The sequence below is a fragment of the Lissotriton helveticus genome, chromosome 5_1 (genome assembly GCF_964261635.1).
Source record: "Lissotriton helveticus chromosome 5_1, aLisHel1.1, whole genome shotgun sequence".
NCBI lineage: Eukaryota > Metazoa > Chordata > Amphibia > Caudata > Salamandridae > Lissotriton > Lissotriton helveticus.
Genome location: NC_136065.1, coordinates 523,620,256 through 523,638,843, shown reverse-complemented (window position 1 = coordinate 523,638,843; position 18,588 = coordinate 523,620,256). Strand labels below are relative to the sequence as shown.

At 43.7% G+C, this 18,588-nt stretch overlaps 1 protein-coding gene across 5 annotated transcripts in view; it reads left to right on the top strand.

The window, feature by feature from the left end:
• Positions 1–18,588, top strand: part of ATP13A2 (ATPase cation transporting 13A2) — an 861,654-nt gene that overhangs the window by 313,265 nt on the left and 529,801 nt on the right. For 2 of the 5 annotated variants that reach the window (XM_078642870.1, XM_078642868.1), the window contains exon 1: positions 8,205–8,348. The exons of 2 other annotated variants lie outside the window; for them this stretch is intronic. The gene's annotated coding sequence lies outside the window, so the exon portion shown is untranslated. Of the gene's footprint in view, positions 1–8,204; positions 8,349–8,785; positions 8,917–18,588 lie in introns of those variants that run through there. One more of the 5 variants, XM_078642869.1, reaches the window with a different exon arrangement.

Here is an 18,588-nt window from a genome sequence, read left to right as displayed (position 1 = left end):
AACGTTTGTTACAGGTAGAATGAAACATTACTACTTTCTGGTCAACAGCAAACTCTAAATACAAGACCAGGTATATCACGCATTTTTATATTTTGTTATCATCAATTGCAAATTATCCTCGTGTCCCATTTTAACATACTATGTGTGCATCTCATCCCATGCAGCACCTTATGAGGACTTAAATTATATTAGTACCGGTTTCTCTAACATGCAATGAAACTACATAGAACATCATGGAATAACACTATTATCCATCTCAATAGCCACAGCAGGTAATACCCCTAAAGCTCGCTGCTGTCACAGCCTTTGCGCATCATCCCAACTTACCTTACTAGTTTTATCTTTTTCCTCCAGATCCCATTCTTTAGCCTAAAGTGATGACCCATATCCCTTCTACTGCACACCGATGTGAATTGCAATAGGTAATCACCACACATGTTAACCTTTTTACCTGTATTCCTTCACCTGGGTGCATACACTTGGACCCTTTGAAGTCTTAGCACAGCTCATCTCTCACAATCATGTTATTCTCTATAATTACACTGGGTGTTTATAAGTCTCACCGTCTCGGCTGTGGTATATGATTACTTTTCTCTATACCCTCCATGTTTTCATTTTGGATCTTTTTCTTTTCTATACTATAGCAGTCCCTTCTTTTAAATTTGAACAATTTGATCTGCCAGACCATAGATTTTACAGGATGCTTGTTTAATAAATGCATAAATGTCAAAATGCATAAAATTTGTAAATGACTAAGTAATATCATGCAGGATGTATAAATGTTTACACATGTCTCTTTTTTGCTTTCAGAAAAGAAAAAACTTATTGCCCCTTATTTTTAAACTTTGTTTACTGATCGCCTGTATTAGTTTTGTTTGTTTCACCATCTTGGCCCTGAGGAAGGTGATTGTTTCACCGAAACGTACGTAGGCCGTACATCCTAACAAGATCTGGATAATGTATCAAAGAATGATCAATACCACACAGATCATCGTTTAAAACCGGTGGAATCCTCATTTTTATATCATCTGTGGAAAGTGTATTACCATCTACACCTTTGGGTTGTTACTCCATCCTATCTAGTGTGTTTGTATGTTTCTTTTTTCTGTTTGTTTTAAACAATTATGAATGTGGCTGTATGATTGGTATGTGTGAAAGTTTGTATGTTATCAAGATATACTAGCAATAGGGGCAAATTTTCTCTTCAAAAAATCTTCTTTATACTGCACTTTATTTAACTGTACTATTGGCAATCTATTTAATGTATTAGGATTATCTATGACCCTTTATATGTGATGTTGCATGATATAATGCATATTTGTATAAACCTTTAAAAAGTAAAATGATATAAAAAAGACTAAAGAAAAATAAAATAAAATAATGTGTTTGTAATACCCTAATAGTCTTGTCTATCTATAGCATCCCTGTATGTGAAAATATCTGTTGGATTTATTGCCTTGTCAAAAGTAATATAGGTCTTTCAAGAGGTTTTGCTTACGCTTTGTGTACTATATATGTATGTGTATACATATTTATATATGAAACAATACTCGCCTGGCGCAGCCTGCGCCTCCAATTACTGATACAACTGGATATAAGGACAAAGAGTTGAACCCAGTTCTAGTGCCAAACAAAAAGTGCTTTATTTATGCATATTGCTTAGCTCGCCCGCCATTACGCGTTTCGACTGTCCCCACAGTCTTGGTCACATGGTTTATTTATATATATGTATGTGTATACATATTTATATATGTATGTGTATATATATTTATATATATATATATATATATATATATATATATGTATCTTTATATATATTTAGGTGTATATTTATATAAATATGTATGTGGCTGGAATGCGTTTGTTAGCTCCTTGATTCTTGGAGCATGTCAAAATAAACTGAAATTTTCTGCATTGAGTCCGAGTGCACAGCTTTCTGTGTCTTGTGACATTAGTGTTTGAAAATAGTATCGCGGAACCGTCTCCGCGAGCTGCACTCGTGCTGCTGAGAGCGGCAATTTGCTGGCAGTTTCACGTTTGGGGACATGTGTATGTGTATATATATATGTGTATTCCAGCTCCAGGTGTCCCTTTCTTGGAAACGCACTCGCAAAGGTTGGTGTCACAATCCTTTATTAGGAACAAACATCTCCCAACGCTGTAGGGATTACAGCATGTCGAAAAGCCTTACGCGTTTCAAAGCAGATTGCTTCTTCCTCAGAGGCTCGACTGATGCAAAAGGACACACCCACAGTTTTAACACATCCCACGCCCATCTCGGGGCAAAGCATTCTGGGTCCTGTAGTGTGTCCTGAAAAATAACACCCACAATTAGGTACATCAATGTTCACTTGCTGCCCTTTACAGTCTTTATAAGAGCCCGCAGATGGGCCCCAGCGTGGCGATGCCCATGCGATACCAACCAAGTCCCACATGTTAGGACATATCAAGTCAGCCCGTGGCCCACGGTTTTAGTGGTGGTGCGTTCCCCGAAGGGCAGCAAGTGAACATTGATGTACCTAATTGTGGGTGTTATTTTTCAGGACACACTACAGGACCCAGAATGCTTTGCCCCGAGATGGGCGTGGGATGTGTTAAAACTGTGGGTGTGTCCTTTTGCATCAGTCGAGCCTCTGAGGAAGAAGCAATCTGCTTTGAAACGCGTAAGGCTTTTCGACATGCTGTAATCCCTACAGCGTTGGGAGATGTTTGTTCCTAATAAAGGATTGTGACACCAACCTTTGCGAGTGCGTTTCCAAGAAAGGGACACCTGGAGCTGGAATTTAATACGCGGCAGTCCTTGCTGCGGGGAACGCACCACCACTAAAACCGTGGGCCACGGGCTGACTTGATATGTCCTAACATGTGGGACTTGGTTGGTATCGCATGGGCATCGCCACGCTGGGGCCCATCTGAGGGCTCTTATAAAGACTGTAAAGGGCAGCAAGTGAACATTGATGTACCTAATTGTGGGTGTTATTTTTCAGGACACACTACAGGACCCAGAATGCTTTGCCCCGAGATGGGCGTGGGATGTGTTAAAACTGTGGGTGTGTCCTTTTGCATCAGTCGAGCCTCTGAGGAAGAAGCAATCTGCTTTGAAACGCGTAAGGCTTTTCGACATGCTGTAATCCCTACAGCGTTGGGAGATGTTTGTTCCTAATAAAGGATTGTGACACCAACCTTTGCGAGTGCGTTTCCAAGAAAGGGACACCTGGAGCTGGAATATATATGTGTATGTGCATATATATATATGTATGTGTGTAGTTATGTATATGTTTGTGTGTGTTTTATATATACATGTGTGTATATATATATATGTGTGTGTACGTGTGTATTTACATATGTATATTTGTGTGTGTGTGTGTGTGTATCTGTATATATTTATGTATATATCTATGTATATTTATATATGTGTGTGTGTTTATATATATGAACACGTAATACTTACCTTAAATACTTATGTTTACTTTTATACCGCATTTCGTTTTACCAACCTTACCTTTTAGTTGTAAAGGCATTCGTGGTAAAGGCATATGCGTTCTAAAATCCTGTGTGGTAAAGGTTGTGCACGGTAACGATAGGCATGTTGTAACAACTGCATTGTAAAGCTGATGCGTGGTAATGGTCGCATTGTAATGGCTGTTTCCCTTGTCCAAAGCCTGTGGGGGAAAACGATGTTAGAAATTTAGATATGTTACCTCCAGTAGCGGCTCATGGAGGGAGTGCAATGGGCAGTGGGGCGAGGAGGGGCAGGGTGGGGTTGGTAAACTCTGTCTCACGGCCGACCGGAGTAATGTAAATAAATAAATAAATCTAATTTCATTGTGCGCGCTGAAATGCATTTGGTGTTTCAGCGCGCGCAATGAAATTTGTTTTATTTATTTATTTCCATTACTCCGGTCGGCCCGAATTTACAACCGCCCACCCTGCCCCACCACCCTGCAGCACTCCCTCCACGAGCCGCTACTGGTTACCGCCTTCTGGATTCTGGAAACCATAAACCTTTATGTTATTCCTATGATTTCCGTTCAATTTGAAGTGTAAATTAAGATATACTTCTCTATTTTGAACTAGGTAGTTGGTTCATCTTCTGCGTTGCTGAGCCTTTGCTCCCTTTCTGAAAGTCACACTTCTACAATAGACAGTTTGTCATTTTGCCTTTGTAAAGCTTTGTTAGTCTCCTCCTTAAATGGGTGAAGTGCTTAATTCACTTGCAATAAAGCTTACAAAGATAGGTTATTAGGTGTTTTGAAAGGAAAAGATATATTTCTTTGCGTCGTTGTTGGTTTGCTGAAGCAGAGTTGAGACATAAATATTTCTTATTTTGGCTAGAATTCTAAGGAGGCCATGCATATGTTTTAACAACACTATTCTCAGATGTAGTTACTTTATAGAATGAAGGGTACATGGTTAGAGATAGTTTTCCGGCAGCATTTTGAAGTCCTGAAGGAGGGATATTTTGTTTTAAATTCATAGAAAGCTTCCTGCTCCTTCCTGTAAGATTATGGAATTCACTGAAGTACATTTTTAGATTATTAGTGTAGCCTTAAACAGTATCATAAACACGTTTAAATATCGAAGATTGGACACCCAGTCTCTAAAAGTTTTAGGAGAAAGATAGAAACACAGTATTCCGCGCACAGAACCCTCTTTGTGTCAACCCGCATGCTTCATAATAAACTGCGTATAACCCTCTTTGTATCACACCGAATGTTTGCATAATAAACAGCGTATAAAAGAAATCATATTCCTTTCAAATGTAATTACTTCATTGTCTTTCTTTCAATATGTATAACTGCCTGCTGTTTAAATAAACTGTCAAACACTGCATTTTCTTCAGAGAGCTTATTCACTTGCTTCTGTTCTACATAAACAAACAGAGCCTTGTCTCCTTTAATGATTAACTGTAGTGATCTCAGCTCATGAAAATACTTATTTTATAACTTAGTTGAGCATTGCGTGACCTAGAAAAAAGTTTTGATCTTTACACATTACCTCCTTTCTTATCTCCTTCTTCGTCTCATTATTTAATTAATATGGAGAGTAAAGGCCTGTCTCTCACAGACAGGCAGCACATGGAAAAAAAATTCCAATAGGAATAACCCCCCTGAAAATGAGTTTCACAGCTATCCCCCAGTATGCCCCGCCCCTAGAGTCGCTTCTGAAAAGGGACTGGTGCAGCTGGCAATTCTGTTTTATTTTCTATGATGGGCTCCCTATGTTCTGGCGGGTGGATTTGTTCTCTCTTTACTCCAGTATGCTTGGTGTGAGGAAAGTGGTTTACTTTATGGGGTGGTTGTGTGACCTCACTGTGTACTAAAGACACAATTCCGTATCAGATCCTGTCAGGTTCATTTGTAAGAGCTTAGCTCAGTCCTGGGTAGCTGTGGCTCAGAGCAGTCAGTCTTCAAAGGAACAAGTGTAAAGTATTAAGAAGTACTGAAACCACTGAATAGGTAGAAAACGCAAATCAATAAAAATTCGACACTGATTTATAAAAAAAATACGTTGTTTTTGTCTTTAAATAAACACCGCAATACAAAAATCCACCAGGAGGTTTCAGAGTTACGTATTCTCAAAGAAGCAATACATCAGAGCTTTTCATTCAATGCATTAAATTGCTGTAATCTACTGCAAATCATGGTTTAGGGTTAGCCACAACAAGTGACTTGAAAACTGATAGATGGGCACTCCTGGTTTGAGTAACTATGAATTGAGCCATTCACAGGAATCGATCCTGTTGCAAAGTTACCTCGTAGGCGCGGGTGCAGGGGCGGCTCTAGGCTCATGGTGGCCCTGGGCAGGGAGCGTAGGTTGGGGGCCCCAGAAGAGGGGGTCCGGGCGGGGCGGAGCGCGGAGGCCAGTGAAGAGGGGGGGGCAGGGTGTTTGGAAGTGGAACAGAGCCGGAGACCGCCAAATCCGTGCCAGGGGCCACCACGCAAATATGTATCCATCCTCAGAGGATTAATATATTAAGGATATATATTGGCGTGGTGGCCCCGGGGGTTTGGTGGCCCTGTGCAGGTGCACAGCTTGCACATGCCTAAAGCCGGCCCTGGGTGCAGCGATTATACTTTTGCTATAATCACGGCACCCGGCTTTACTTTAAGCGCGGGTGGCGCGATTATAGCAAAAGTAAAGAAGTAGATGTTTTTTTCTATTTCTTTACTTTTTGTATCATCGCGGCACACGCGCTTTACTTTTAACATTAAAAGTAAAGCGTTGGTGCCGCAATGCTTGTTTACACTTGGACCAGAACGTCCGGGAGTGGGAAATGCTGCTGGCTGAAAAACACAATACTGCTTGAAGGTGCCTCATGTGACCCTGTGACCCGGAAGCTTCCTGTGCACTACACCGTGTGATCTTCTAACATGTACTAAAGGGAGCTAAGCAGTTTATGAACTCAACTTGTAAACTGTTTTGTGGCTCCGATGGTCCCATTCCCAGTATACGGAGCTGCTGCCACCTTAAGCTGTTTCCATATGTCATTGACCAGCAAAACCATGTGACGTCACATGACTGGTGTAACCAACAACCCAGAGCATCGGAGTGGAACGAGGCATGGTCCACATTTAAGGAACCACAAAACCATGACCCCATGCCACAGTGAGGGGTATCCCATGTTCTCAAACCTCACCAGGCAACACATTGCGTACTCAAACTGTGAACGGTAGGTAGCCCAACAACGCCACTCCGTCAGCGCATTTATAGCCAGGAGGGCAACCTACAATATTTCCCCCAATTGTGTCACATTTATGACTGCTTCAGTACCCCGCTGGAGACCCGACATCGCTTTGATGTGGACATGTCCCGCAGTTGATGTACCGAGACATGGGGCTTCAGTGCAGGTTCCGGGTTTTCATTTGTTAGTTCTGATCCTTGCTTCAGCAGCGACGCTATCTTCTGCTCTTGCAAATGTTACATCGGTCTCATTCAGTTCCTTATAAATCTCGGACCTGCTCTCTTCCTCCTACAGTAATATATAGTGTCATAAACATATTGCGTTATTGATATTCAGCATTCAGAAAAATATTACAAACCTTTCTTTTCTTATTCACGCCCCCTTGCAGCATACTCCCTTGTCACAGCTCTGGGAAGCCCATCTGGGTAGCCACAGGCTCAAGAAATCCTTGTGAATAGAATATAATATTATAGGTACAAATGCACCTTGTATAAGTCTACATCCAACCGGGAGAGTGCCCCACCTGTGGTTTATCCACTCTTTGCCGGAAGAGGGCGCTCTATTCCAAGATCATCTGATAATGCCATGTAATTTGCCTAAGATCCCTCCACAGGCAGGCACCCAAATACTACCGGCCTGACTTCGACAGCCAGCCTGTGCCGCCAGGTCACCAGACTGTCCGAGGAAAAGGAGTGGTTAGTAGCTGCCATCAGCCCGCTCATGAATGCCCGCTTCCGCCCTTCTACTGGTCCTCTGGCGAGACCTCTATCGACATCCACTCAACGCCGGATCTTCTGGCCTCCAGGAAGGCTCCCAGAACATGGCTCTTGACTCCAGCAGATTAAAACCCCCACTTGTTACTATCTCTGTCCATGCTCTGTGTAAAACGCCCTCTCTCTCGTGCTTTGTACGTACTAAGTAAACAAGCATTTGCAATGCAATAGGTCTCGCATTTGCGAGAGTTTGAGCTATTTTTATTGAAAATGACATTGCCTTTTATTTGTGTTTTGGTTTCTGAAACATAAATAAAAGCCATTGACATTTACAATGCCAATAGTCAAACTCGCGTAAATGCGAGACATATTGCATTGCAAAGCAAATACTTGTTGAATTATATATCGTCCTGCCTGGCCCGGCTCTGCTGCCCTTTCACAGGACCACACCCGCCTGGTCAGGCAAGGTCTCCCTTTCGGGCATTTCCACCTGTACACTAATGCTTGGGGGGGGGGGGGGTAGGTAGCCTTTCATCGAATCCTTCGGGTGACCAAGCGACAGATCCCGAGCTGGAGAGCAGAACTGAGGAGCTCGGCGGCTGCATGTTTGGTAGTAAGAGACAGCCATGATTACAGTGCGGAGGGGAGTCCCTTCCATCTCAGGACCCCGTCGCTGCTGCACCCGCTATGCCCCTGCTTAATTAACTGTGCCCGTAAACCTTGGCAGTCCCGGAGCAGGTGTGCCGTGTGTGTGCGTTCTAGGCGTGGCACGGACACTAAACCGGTAGTGCAGGTGCGCGTGGGAGGGAAGCCGCCTGCACTAAAACAAACACTCGCAGCCCGGGGTCTGGCGGCGCCGCCGGAGCAGCGGACGCAGAGGACCCAGAGGACCCGACGGAGCCGGACCAAGGCAGGACTGACCCGCGTATGTCTCAGCCGTTCTCCCCCAGGTAACCGCTCAGCGACATTTCTTTCTGTTTCGTGAGAGCTAATCCCGGAATAAACTGCTGTGCGAAAACAGACACCGCATTACCTCTCTCGCAGAAGGCCATCGTTTCCGGGTGGGAGGGGCCGCGGGGGGTAACGGGAGGTGGACTTTGGGATACATGTATAGAGGCAGCACCAGAGGGGCGCATGGGGGCTTGTCTCCATTTCACGACAAGCTTGTGAGGCACTTTCAGGGCTGGAGCAGTCAGGTGCATATATGGCAACACCTGTGAACGCCTAAACGGAAGAAATAAAGATAACATCGCAGGTTTTTCCAATGTACACGCTTTACCAGCAAGAAAATTAATCTTACAATTTTTTGGCTGAAATCGGCAACCTCCCGTATATAGTTGGGCAAACTGACACATCTGAGATGGCGCACTCGCCCCTCCCTGCTCAGTGGGCGGCGTAATGCCCGCACCTGCAGGTGTAGTGGAGCTCCTAACCCTTCAGCGCGGCCACATTCACCTCTAAACCAATGCTTATCTGGGAGATATGTGCGAGTCAAGGGACCCCTCTCTTCACATTCGGGTAGGGCGGGCCATTATTCTGCCTTACGCTACTGCCTTATCAGCCTTTCACGTGAACCGCCCATTTTTGCACGTGGAGGTTTTGTTTTTATTTACTGTGGAAGTTTAGCAGCGGCATGTGTGCCTAGTTGAGGATATTTAAAGAAATGTGCGGACCCCAAAAGGATAGGATTAAACGGGGGAGGGGTTGGGGGCGTCAGTTCGCGGGCCACCCTCTTGCTAATTTTACAAAATGACTTGGTCCACCAAGAACTGGCTGGTCAGTGTTCTCCTGCTCTGAGAGGTGGTGATTGAGCTCGGCATGATGGGCGAAGTGTCTCTGACGGTGTGAGATTCACGGGTCATATCTGCGTGAAAGTGGTTCAGTATAGGCGAGGCCGCCCTCTTCCGAAAGCAACTGGGTGGGTAGAGTGGGTGGGCTCAGATCAGCCGCGCAACACCCTTTGGGCTGCTGACAGGCTGAGTCAGGATGACAAGTTCTGTCAGCGTAGGGCGCTGCCCTGACCTCTTCTCTCCTCTAAAGCCCGTTTATGGCACACCAGGCCTTCTTTGTCTACATCATGCCCCGCTGCTCCTGATCTTTCTGCCTAACCCTGTATCTGCGTTACAGAAAACACCAAAGTAAGTTGTTAGAAAATTCTTTTCAATAGATCACTTCGTCCTCCCGACAAAACTCAATAATACCCAGTGCATTCTAGCCCTTATTCACCTCTTCGGAGAACAGAGCCACGATGCATGGTGCTGCGAAGCCCGTTCTCTCATTTAATTCCCTTTAATTTATCCCAAAGAAACCGACGAAGATGCATGGAATTACTTTCCTGAATGCGCACGGCTAAACCTAATAACCAATCATGTACTAGGGCTAACCACTAACCTGGGTTTCCTGTAGTATTGTGCAACTCACTGTAAAGCACATAAATGCCTTGTAAGGGGTAGTTAACGCTATGTAAAGGCACTTCAATGCAATACAATACATTTATAGAAACAGTATTAATGCACAGCTGCCTTTTTTGTGCTACCAGGAATAGGCCCCAAAGAGTCCCACATTGCAGAGGGAAGAAGCTGCAAATGTGGTTCGTTTCAAGAGTCCACAGCCACAAAACACTTATGCCTTTGGCTCCAATAATCCTTGCACCATGCCTGTCTCTTAAACCTGTGTGTTAAGTGAATGATAATGATATTTACAGTTAAGTAGTGCATAGTATGCAGCTATCCGTCTAAAAATGTGTCCTTTGGTTAGAATGAATCTACCTTAGTTTGTCCGATTGTTCACTCATTAGAATACATGTACATTTGTTTAGGCTCAGTTCCTATGTGCCAGATAGTTAACAAAGTGGACTTCCTACCAGTTTCCTTATGCAGTGCCATATCGTGTTCACTGGATAATAACCATATCTAGTTTGGGGCATATTTATAAAAAAAAGTTATGCAGCGCAGCAAGTTACTTTGCTGCGTGACTGGCAAAAGGGCAGGACTGCACTGTTTTTAAAAGAATACGGCGCATCCCTGCCTTTATCCCAGCGCTGGTGCCATTTTGGCTGCCTAGTGCCAATGCAGGCACCCTTGTAACATGTTGCAACCCTGCCTGTGTTACATGCAGGATTTGTTTTGTGCAGGAGGGACAACTTCCTGCACAAACACAATCCTGAGAGGCATATTCCCCTTTCTATGTTGGCATATTCCCAGGTCTACCACTTTTGGTTAATCTGGGTATGAACCAAAAACCATGGGAGTTTCAAGGAAACACCCATGCAATCGCGATCGAACGCCTTTACAGGGCACAATATCGCAATACAATGATATTTGTTGCGTTACTCCATATTTATGATGCCACTCAGTGCCACGCAAGGTGGCCTTACATGGCGTCATATATTGCATTTTGGAATGGAGTCATGCTTGCACTATGTTAACGTGGTGCAAGAGCGTCGCAACACCCCCTATAAATATAGCCCATAGTTTACTTTGTTAATGTCTTTGTAGAGTACTATACTATATATCTATTGTGAGACTGGAATTATGTAACAGTGGAGCACCAAATTATGCAGCAGGGTTGACTGCATTATGCAACAAGAAAAGGCAAATAATGTGGCATCTTTTTTGATAGTATTAACTATTTTGTCAATATTACACATGGTAATACTGTCTGGGTAATTATTTCACCTCATTAGTATCAGTTTAACAACCAAATACAGAATTGAGCAAGCGAACGAACGATGAGCAGTTAACCTCTGTTAAGGTTTTCTTTGGTTAAAATCAGCAGATTATGCAACAGAAGATGAATTATGTGTCAAAAACAGCAAATCCATAATTATGTGAAAAAAGGAGAGGCTACAGCTCAAAGTCACACAATTCCAGTTGCGCTGGTTATATAGTAGTATTTACATACCACTTTTCTAACTCATAGGTGTATTCTGGAGCTGTGTGTGAGGTCTAGAGGCTTGCTCCAAACATGCAGTAAACGTGTGGCTGTGCTTAAACATGTCCCAAAGCAGAAAGATATGGGAAACAGCGCTACAGCTGCCTACACTTACCCTATCATACTTGCCTTCATTATTTGCTTTGGTGACTGTGAGAAGCTGGCCTTGTATATGATGTCCACTTCTGTAAGTGGGACATTTGCACCAGTCCAGACAATGCTTATGGTGATTTAAGAGGTCTTAGACAACCTTGGATAGCTCTCTAAGTGGTAGCTGTGGAGAGCAGTCTTCAGGCTTAGTACAGAAGGAGTGTAAAGCAGTTTGTTTTTCCAAAATGCAATCTTATAGTATAGATTAAGTGAAAAGAACCACACCAATTATTAATACAAATGTGTATTTATTATATAATACTCTCTATCAGGTTGACATATCTCCTACATGGAGATAAGCACAATGCACACAATACTTTAGCAAAGAAACACAGTAAATAGCACGAAAAACAGAGTAGATCCCAGGGGGGGACCAAACCATATGTTAAGAAAGTGGTATAAGAACCACTATTTGGATCAAGATAGTGTCGAGAGGACGTAGAAGTGCTGGGCTCCCAGGAACCACCCAAGGCGAGTAGATATGGACCTCACAGAGAGCGTGTGCAGTGTGGAAACCAGACCTTCTGCTCCGTACAACTCTACGTGTAAGTCCCGTTGGGTTTCTAAAGATTAAGAACCCTTCCCAGTGAACCCTGAAGAAACCCTGTGGAAGTCAGAAGGTTGGAGAGCCACCCCACCCGTGACTACCCTAGTACCCACATTACCTAAACCAGGAAAGCCGGGTTCATTCATGTGAAGTTGTGTCTGAAACATCCGTCGAACCCAATGGAGGACTTCAGGAAAGTGCCGCTGTTGCAGAAGGAGAAAGTGTCCGGTGGAATCCAAAGGTGGATTCTAGATGAGGGGTACCTGCAAGCAAAGGGGACAGAGTCTGTCACTCAGGGATGGCCAGGAGACTTGGAAGACAAATGCCCTCTGTTGTCGGGTGTTGCAGGATGGATGACAATGATCTTGACTTTGCAGCTCTGAGGACAAGGTTACTCTGAGGAGGACCAGGAGCCATGCAGGAGCTGTCCCTCGAGTGCTATGGGGTCGGTGTCCGGCGGGAGCACCAACAAGCCTTGGCAAATGCAGCCAATGCAGGAATCTAAGAAGTAGCAGCTTCTGGACAAGCAAAGTATTGGGGACACACCAAGAGCAAGGGAGTCAGGCTAGTCTCTAGGCTTCCAACTGGTTAAATTCCGTATGTGAGATCCATGATTTATGAAGATGTTCATTTTATGACATCATTACAGTGCAAATGTGCTGAAATGGTAGCATTGTTATTAAAATTAATTATATTGTTTTTGTCATTTATGGTTATCTGCAGTACCATAGTTCTCTCAAATTCACAAATCATGCTCTTAAGGCATGCTCTGTAGTTCATAGTCATGTCTATGATAATTGATGGGCATGGCTTTGATGGATTTGATAATCCAGGCCTGTGCAGTAACCATAATTTGCAAGACCAGATGTCTTGGATTTGCAACTTTCTGTACTTGATAACATTTGGCAATTCACTGTACACCAACTTCTAAATGCACTGTACCTGTTGAAGGCATGTGGTATGCCACAGAGGTCATACCGTTTTTTAAGAGTTCATCAAGACCTCTGAATAGTCAAAGAATGGTAGAAATTTACAGAGAAGATCTAGATAAGGACAGGAGGAGGAGAATTGACAAAGATAAGGAGGCAAAAATTAGAAAAAAGAGAAGAAAACAAAGAGTAATTCACTACATACAGTGAGTAATAACTGGATGGAAAGAGAACATACGCAGAGAAAGGCATAAGAGATGGGAAAGAAGAGAGATGGGAATGAGAGGAAAGAAGGATATGAGAATAGAGAAGTAGAAGATGACGAGTTACAGGAAAGGATGTTAATTAAAAAGATAACCATGAGTTCAACCAACAGAAATGGCGCTCTGGACGTAGAAAGTGCAAGAAACAGGTATTTATTATCTTGCAGTACTTGATTTATGCTCAGAAAAGCCCATACTCTGCTTCCGAAGTTTAAATGTGTTTTGTATTAAGCTTGCTGTGCTTATCTATTCCTCTCATTTTACTGCTTGCTTCAAGACAATAGATACTAGTTCGCCTGCAACTTACTCTTTTCCTTAGACAAAAAATACTCCTGGTTGCTCACAACCTTTTTTTCTATTCTATTCTATATTTAACCCCATCACTCTTGTCTTTAGCCAGTTCCATGCATTTATCATTCTTTCTTCTGTTAGGCTAGTACTGAACAGTTTGTAAGTCTTATTCCATGACTCCTACACCTCCTAAAGTAAAAAGTGTATAACAGATATTTGTTGCTAACCACCTCAGTGGTATTCATTTTGTCAACCTCAGAAGGATGAAATGCTACAATAGGGACAAACATGGATCCCTGCAAAGATTGCATGAGTCTACCCAACCCCACACAAGATTTCAATTAAAGTACTCTTATTATGCCATCTGTAAAACATCTACTGACAGAATTGGAAGCGGTGTACAAGCGATGTTGGCAAATACTTTTTATAATGTGTATTACTATTTAATATTCTACGAATATCAATGTTTATGGGCATGATGCAGGTTTTGGAATTGATTTTCTGTAATTGTGGCACCTTGGGTAATCACACGTCACGCTCAGATTCTCGGTTTCCTGAATGTCTGTGTAGTCACCACACTACACAGGCTTTATTTTAGGCCTTGGGTGTGCTTAAGTAAATTGTAGAAGGATATTTGATTGCAGCTAAAACTCAGAGGTACTATTTAGAATGATGGAAACATAGGTTCAACATTCTGTGTCTTACAAGGCGTTCTTCCCTAAAAAGTTAATTCATGTGCCAAGGGCCTGATTTAGAGTTTGTTGGTCCGGGTACTCTATTACAAATGCGACAGAGTACCCTCCTACCAAACCCTTGGTCTGCCTGCCTTATTTAGACACCGCGGTACAAAGGGGGTGGTGATAGCATCTGAACCAATCAAACACTCACACCCAGTCAACAGATCTAGGTTTAATCCATCACCGTTCTTTAGCCCACTTTGCCACCCCAGTTCAGACATGGCCATATGCAAATCAGTCTGACCCTGTGCCTCATGGGAACAGTCCAGCCCGAACTGCCAAGCCAAGAACGGTGATGGATTAAACCCAGATCTGTTGACTGGGTGTGAGTGTTTGATTGGTTCAGATGCCCTGTCTATCACCACCCCCTTTTGTACCGCTTCGTCGCCATAAGTTGGCAGGGTATGCTCAGACGTTGAGTCCCTTGCTCACTTTGCCACTGGATTCAAGCAAGCCTGGCTGAAGACGGCTGAAATGCCAGAAACCGGTCCTCGGAAGCTTGGTTCTGGTCCAGGGAAGGCATGGCTTGGCAGTTCGGGCTGGACTGTTCCCATGAGGCACAGGGTCAGACTGATTTGCATATGGCCATGTCTGAACTGGGGTGGCAGAGTGGGCTAAAGAACGGTGATGGATTAAACCCAGATCTGTTGACTGGGTGTGAGTGTTTGATTGGTTCAGATGCTCCGTCCATCACCATACTTAAAGTACTCTGTAGATGGACTCTCCGTTGGTTTCATCAATGGAATACTTCCCCCAGTGCTCAGCAGGTTGGGGCCGGAAATTACACACCTTACCAGGTCTTATGGCTTAAGATGTCACACAATAATAAAAATGTTGCTAAGATTCTGTGAGGGAAAACCCTGAACACTAAGTTTTCTTATCTTGAGCCCAACAACACTTGTCAGTGCACTTAAAAATGCATAATTGGCCGCATATCTTTGAGGTGAGTTGCACTCCAAATCATGTTATTGTACCAAAAAACTGAAGGGAGCCCCCACAATTAATTTCGATCCAGCTCTAAAAATGACTCCACCCATACTTTTCTAAGTGTTGCCACCCTAACGCCCCCCCACCCCCTGAAGTTTGGGTCTAGAGGCACCCCTGGCTCAGATATAGAGTGATCACCTCAGCTAAGGAAGCAAGAACTCAAAGACCAGTTCTAGCACCCCACCAATGCACAATTATGCTGACAGATACCGGTAGGCAAGTAAGGCCAGGCCCAACCTGCTTGTTAAATTAATCCACAGGAAAAGAAGTCCAAGAGAAATTGTGTGCTCCAAGGGCTTTAATGGGGATGAAAAACGAGAGGCTCTTTAAAAAGGCAGTGGACAAAGCATGTAACTATGAGTCCTTTCGAAGAGGCATGCCTTATGTGGTTAAAGGCTTGGCTTAAAACTAGGAATGGGCGAAATTCTGCTGCCCAGAACTCAGCGAAGTGAAAAAAAAACTCTGTGGGGTTCCACAAGCTGCAGAGTCCATTGTGAACTTCAGTTTGTGCTTATCTTCCTGCCGCTCGGTTAGAAATTCTACCCCAGGCGGCAGCGCGTGTTCGGCAACTTACCCTACGCAAACGGGGAAAAAATTCAGCTACGTGGAGCGGTGTTTTCTGCACTCCGCGGAGTGCAGAAAACTCAGTGAACGGAGCGGAGTTCCCCGCCGAGGCCTACTTCCATCCAGCTTTTCCTACAGCATGCCACCTCACTAGTATTTGAGTTCCTCTCTGAATTTTCAGTTATTGCATCTGGAAATATATCTCACTATAACGACTATGTGCCTAAAACAAGTCAGACCTTTTTACTTTGCCAGTGCTTGTTAAGAGTATCAGATAAATGACAAACAATGAAGGAATAAATAGAATTGAAAATGTTCAAATTCTGATAATATGGGACTCGGAATTAAACATCACTAAGGCCTTTGGAAGAGTCTTTGGAGTATCTCAAATACTCATGTTCTCACCTTCACAACTTTTATTTCTGCAGTCTCACTGTTAGACACGCCTTTCCCCCCCAAGATTTTTTATGAAATCCTTCATCTGCATATAACACACCTCATGTCCTTCTGCTTCATACATTCTTGTTAGTCTCTCATTCAGCACATAATTTTTTGCACCTCCTGCCCTCCACACCCAAACACATCAATTCACCTTCAAGTATTGCGTGGTCTTAACTTCGCCCTGTCAATATTACAACAACTTTGTACCTTCTTAACACACTTTTGCATAGAATAAGAATTACATTTGGCACCCAAGATTAGGGGAGAGGATGTAGCTTTATTTTTAGAGCGGTCGACCTCGAAGCTGGGGTACCGGGTTCGAGTCTCGGCAACAACGCTCAACATCCTATGATTCTGGGCAAATCACTTAATCTTCCCATGCCTAACAAAAACATGAATATCAATCTGTAACGAAACTTGTGCTCAAGTAAAGCGCTCTGATACCCAATGTCTCAAGTCTAGTTCGCACTATAAAAAAACTCAACAAAAAAAAACATTGCTCTGCGCAATTTGCAGAGGGGCAAAAACTGGTTCAACTTGTATTCTGAGCCTCTTTGTGACAGACTCGAAAGGCACTGTGAGAAACTTGCATTGCCTTCAGACACCCCTCCAGAGCTCTAAATCGTGGCTTGCTACAAAGACACACCCACTGGATTGGAGTAGGGGTAGGCTGGATTGTAGTAGATTGGGGTGGAGGGCGATAGAGTGGTGTGAAGTGGAGTAGACTGGGGTGGAGGGGTAGATTAGAGTGAGGTAGATTGGGTGGATTATGGTAAGGTAGATTGGAGTGAAGTGGGGTAGATCTGAGTGGAGTAGAATTGAGTAGATTGGAATGGAGTTCAATAGAGTGATGTGGGGTAGATGGGGCAGAGTAGAGTGGAACAGATTGAAAGGGGTACATTTGAGTATTGTAGTTTGAGGTGGCATGGGGTTGGGTAGATTGGGGTGGAGTGGGTTAGATTGGACTGGAGTGGGGTAGATTTGGGTGGTACGTGATAGATTTGAGGGAAGTGGTAGATTGGGTAGAGTGGAGTGTAGTGTGGTAGATCAGGATAGACTGAGATAGATTGGGTGGACTGGAGTGGGTTAGATTGGGGTAGAGTGGAGTGGAGTGGAGTTGGATAGATTAGAGTGGAGTCGAGATTGGAGTGGAGTGAGTAGATTGGGGAAGAGTGGAGTGTAGTCGATAGATTAGAGTAAAGTGGGAGAGATCAGAGTGGATTACAGTAGGGTAGATTGGAATGGAGTGGGGTGGACTGAAGAGGGATGATTTGTGTGGGGTGGGGTAGAGTGGGAAGGGGTGGAGTGGAATACTTGGGGTAGATTGGAGTAGGATAGATTGGGGTGGGGTATATTGGGGTGGAGTGGGGTAGAGTAAGTAGATTGGAGTGGATTTGGATAAAGTTGTGTAGGGTAGATTAGGATGGGGTGCAGTAGATTAGAGTGAGCAGATTGGATGGGGTAAAATGTAGTTTGGGGTGGAGTGGGTTAGATTGGACTGGAGTGGGGTAGATTTGGGTGACGTGATAGATTTGAGTGAGGTGGATTGGGGTAGATTATGTAGAGTGGAATGTAGTGTGGTAGATGGGTTGGAGTGGGATAGATTGGTTCGACTGGATTGGGGTACAGTGGAGTTGAGTTTGGAGTGGAGTTAAATGAGATGGATTAGGGAAGACTGGAGTGTAGTCTGGTAGATTAGTGTGGAATGGGATAGATTAGGGTGGTTTACAGTTGGGTAGACTCAAGTGAGGTAGACTGAAGAGGGATGATTTGAGTGGGGGGAGAAGAGTGGGGTGGTGTACATTTCAGGGGTAGAGTGAAGTGGAGTATATTGGAGTGGGGTAGATGGTAGACTGGCTAGGGTAGATTGAGGTGGAGTGCAGTAGATTGGATTGGGGAGGAGTGGGTTAGATTGTGGTCGAGTGAGGTAGATTGGATCGTAGTGGAGTGGATTGAGGTAGATTGGATTAGAGTGAAGTAGATTGAAGTGAGGTGGAGTGGGGTAGAGTAGAGTGGATTGCGTTAAGTGGTGTGGAGGGGCATAGACTGGACTGGATTGGCGTGCTGTGTCGTGTCATGGAGTGGAAGGGTATTGAGTGGAACAGAATTGCGTATAGTGCATGGTGTGATACCACACTCCTATTACAGACAACACGTTTTCACTTGAAATGACCATTACATTTGCACCGAAATACAGTTTTACTGCACATAAACGAATATGTGTGCAAATGTCATCACCTAGTCTATTGATGTTTTGATCGTATTCAAATATTTTGTTTCCACTTCACTTGTGATTTACAAAAAAATTTACTTTATTTGTACTCATTCTGATCAGTTCATTTTTTTGT